This window comes from Montipora foliosa, chromosome 8 (genome assembly GCF_036669935.1).
Source record: "Montipora foliosa isolate CH-2021 chromosome 8, ASM3666993v2, whole genome shotgun sequence".
In the NCBI taxonomy this organism is placed as follows: domain Eukaryota; kingdom Metazoa; phylum Cnidaria; class Anthozoa; order Scleractinia; family Acroporidae; genus Montipora; species Montipora foliosa.
Genome location: NC_090876.1, coordinates 11,714,673 through 11,718,571, shown reverse-complemented (window position 1 = coordinate 11,718,571; position 3,899 = coordinate 11,714,673). Strand labels below are relative to the sequence as shown.

General features: G+C 40.7%; 1 pseudogene; it reads left to right on the top strand.

The window, feature by feature from the left end:
- The window catches only part of LOC137968254 (zinc finger protein 721-like), a 17,147-nt pseudogene extending 13,785 nt beyond the window's left edge, over positions 1-3,362 (top strand).
- Positions 3,363-3,899: the final 537 nt, after the last annotated feature.

Here is a 3,899-nt window from a genome sequence, read left to right as displayed (position 1 = left end):
AAACTTGGGTGGGGGGTGATATTTCATAAAGAATTGTGTGCATTTCGGTTATCCTTTATGACTCGGTAACACATCTCAACGGACTAAATGCATTATTTTATAGTTCTCCCTGTATATTACATACGGTATGATACCATCTTAGAAACTTGTAAAACCTCTGTTTACTGATTTTGATTGGAATCAATGCTGTTAACAACAGTTTTAAATGTGAACAACTATTTTATAATGGCAATTTACCCTATGGTCGGGTCATGAAATGTGGACTTCGGGCTATGGACTACGGATATGAAACACAGGTTTCAGATAACGACGGCAGACTGAGCATAAAACAGACTGAACAGCAAGACAAGGACGGCACGTACTGACCAAGATATTTTATCACACTGAAAATAAAGAACACTGAAATGCTGTGAACTTGACAGAAAATCGGCTAAAAATATCTCGAAAATATGGTTTTATCAACGGAGTTGATAATGTAAATTGGCCACCGTACAGAGATTCCAAAAGCTGACGTTTCGAGCGTTAGCCCGTTAGCGATTCGCTCTGACGAAGGGCTAACGCTCGAAACGTCAGCTTTGAGAATCTCTGTACGGTGGCCAATTTACATTATCAACTCCGTTGATAAAACCATATTTTTGTATACTACTTCCCCGCCGACGCATCACCACAGTTTCTTTACAAACTACCCCCTTCATTTAAAAATATCTCGAACAAGGTGTAGTCTTCCCATAGCCTCTTGCTTGAATACTGTTTTATCGCGAAACAAGGTTGCAAAGTTAGACCACCCCCCCCCCCCCCCCCAACTGTAGCCTGCTGAATGACATTGTCAGTGAGGAACATCAAATGGTCTTACAGAATGCCAAATAATATTTCAAATATTTAAAATTACTTTTCATTTTCGTCTGTTTTAGTGAGAACTGAGATTTTGATGCAAAAAAAGATGCCAAGGTCTGTTTTGCACAAGAAGAGCTGTACTGGCGTCAATAACTCCCGGGGAAAAGAAAGGAGGAGTTGCAGAGAGGAACGACAAAATCACATGAGAAATTTAGGGGACCATACAGGAGAGAGGATTAAGAAATGCAAGGGGGATGACAAGTGCTTTAGTGAAGCTATAAAATCAAGTAGAATCCATACTGGAGAAAGGCCATATAAATGCAAACTCTGTCACAAATGGTTTAGTGGAGGAGGAAATTTAAGAATGCTTGAAAGGACCCATACTGGAGAAAAGTCTTATGATTGCAAACAGTGTGGCAAGTGTTTTAGTAAAACAAAAATTCTAAGAAAACACGAAAGAGTCCACACTGGAGAAAAGCCTTGTAAATGCAAACAGTGTGGCAAGTGTTTTAGAAGTGTAGGAGATTTAAAAAGGCATGAAAGAATTCACACTGGAGAAAAGCCTTATAAATGCAAACAGTGTGGTAAGTGTTTCCGTCAAGGACAACATTTAAGGATTCATGAAAGAACACATACTGGAGAAAAGCCTTATGAGTGCAAACAGTGTGCCAAGTGTTTTAGAAGTGTAGGACATTTAAAAGAGCATGAAAGAATTCACACTGGAGAAAAGCCTTATGAATGCAAACAGTGTGGCAAGTGTTTCAGTCAAGGAGAGGATTTAAGGAGACATGAAAGAACACATACTGGAGAAAAGCCTTATGAATGCAAACAGTGTGAAAAGTGTTTTAGTAGAGCAGGATCTCTAAGAGAACATCATAAAATCCACACTGGAGAAAAACCTTATGAATGCAAACAGTGTGGCAAGTGTTTTAGAAGTGTAGGACATTTAAAAAGGCATGAAAGAATTCACAGTGGCGAAAAGCCTTATAAATGCAAACAGTGTGGCAAGTGTTTCAGTCAAGGAGAGGATTTAAGGAGACATGAAAGAACACATACTGGAGAAAAGCCTTATGAGTGCAAACAGTGTGGAAAGTGTTTCAGTCGAGGACACGGTTTAAGGAGACATGAAAGAACACATACTGGAGAAAAGCCTTATGAGTGCAAACAGTGTGGCAAGTGTTTAAGTCAAGGACACGATTTAAGGAGACATGAAAGAACACATACTGGAGAAAAGCCTTATGAATGCAAACAGTGTGGAAAGTGTTTTAGTAGAGCAGTATCTCTAAGAGAACATCAACGAATCCACACTGGAGAAAAGCCTTATGAGTGCAAACAGTGTGGAAAGTGTTGCAGTCAAGCACAAAATTTAATTACTCACGAAAGAATGCATACTGGAGAAAAGCCTTATGAGTGCAAGCAGTGTGGCAAGTGTTTTGGCCAAGCATTTTCTCTAAGGAGACATGAAAAAACCCACACTGGAGAGTCGATAAAAGAGCGTAGTTTAAACAAGGATGAAAGCATTGTTGTTGGATTTGCCAGGAGGAGTTGAGCAGCGAGCCTGTTCTTCTTGAACATTATCAAAATCATATGAAGTTGGAGGAGCCTTCAATCTGAATTGGTTTAGTGGCTTTTCCTTTGAGAACTTCGAACCTAATTTAAAATTGGTCAAGGATGGAATTATCTCAATGAAATGTGTAAATGAAGGACTTGCATGCTCGGTGCGTTAACCTTAACTTTGATGCATTCGTTGGACATTTCTAACGTGGCATCATTTACACTGATGGTTAGAGGGGACTTTCGAGTGTCAAAGCTATGTATCTACCAATTAAAACTACTTGCACTCTTCTTCTCTAGGTCGTTACGATCTCCAAACTATTTCTTGTTATAGGAAAGGTCTGCTTCTTTCTTTCCCCTTCAGGTGAATAAATTCACTGCTATCGCACGATTTCAAGTTCTTTGCCCTGCTTCATGTCTTTGCTTGCAGTTAGTTATTGATTGGTACGTGTTTTTTTTCTGTAATTAATTACAAAGTTGAGTTGTGAATGAGTTTTGTGCGTTTCTGCGAGTTTATAGTTGCTGCACAGAATATGGAGGGCAATTCACTTGAAAATACTCCCTTGAGTCTTTCTACTGACGAGGATCCACTCATGGCATTCAGTCTCTGCCTGCTGTTAGTGGAATAACGACACTACATACTAAGTGACCCGAAATGATTAAAACTTGTTTTGCATTCGTGCAGTTTCCTTAATTGTGTTAACTCCTCATCTGTGTTCTTCGAATTTCACTTTGGAGTTTATGTTATGTATACATACGGCAACTTAAGGTCTGAGTACGAAAAGCCAGCAGAAATTGTTTTGTTACACTTATGGTAACATCCCGGTTTGTTACATTAATGTTGTTGTTACCCAATACTTTTATCATTGTATCCAGACGATATTCGCAAGAATGAAATTTTCAGTGTGAGGGTGGAGAGGAATAGACAGTAATTCATCGCCCAAATGTTATGTATTAAAAAAATGAGAAACAACACGAACAACAATAAAAGATATTGTTCATTTTCCAAAAACGAATTGTTTCTTTTGAAATGTTGATTTGCGAGTACTTCAATGTGCTGCATTCTAGTACAGTTCGAAATCCTTAACTTTCTACAGCGGTCGGATCTGCCGTCCCGATCTGGAGGTTTTTAGCACGCCAGGAGTCTTTGTGCTAAGAGGAGATGAGCTTCGGTGACCGTTAGTCTGCGTTTCTTAGTGATGTTGTGCAACCTCTAGGAGGGGTGGCATGGTGGTGCATTTAGTTTTTTGGGGGGGCGGGTGGGGCGGTGGTCCTGTCTCTCGGTGATCGGGGTCGGGAAGAATCGTGTTACTTGAGCTGATTGCTGGTGCCGAAGGAAGGAAATGCGCAGACGGACGTGGAGGAGAGCACTGAGGGATGGTTCGCGGATGCGCAGCTGGTTGCAATTGGGCCCCGTTAGGACGGAGTACGCGCTTGCCAGTGTTTATGGCGTAGGTGCGTGGCAACGGGCTGGCGACGACCTGACCTTAAATCCATGGTGATTCCCGTTG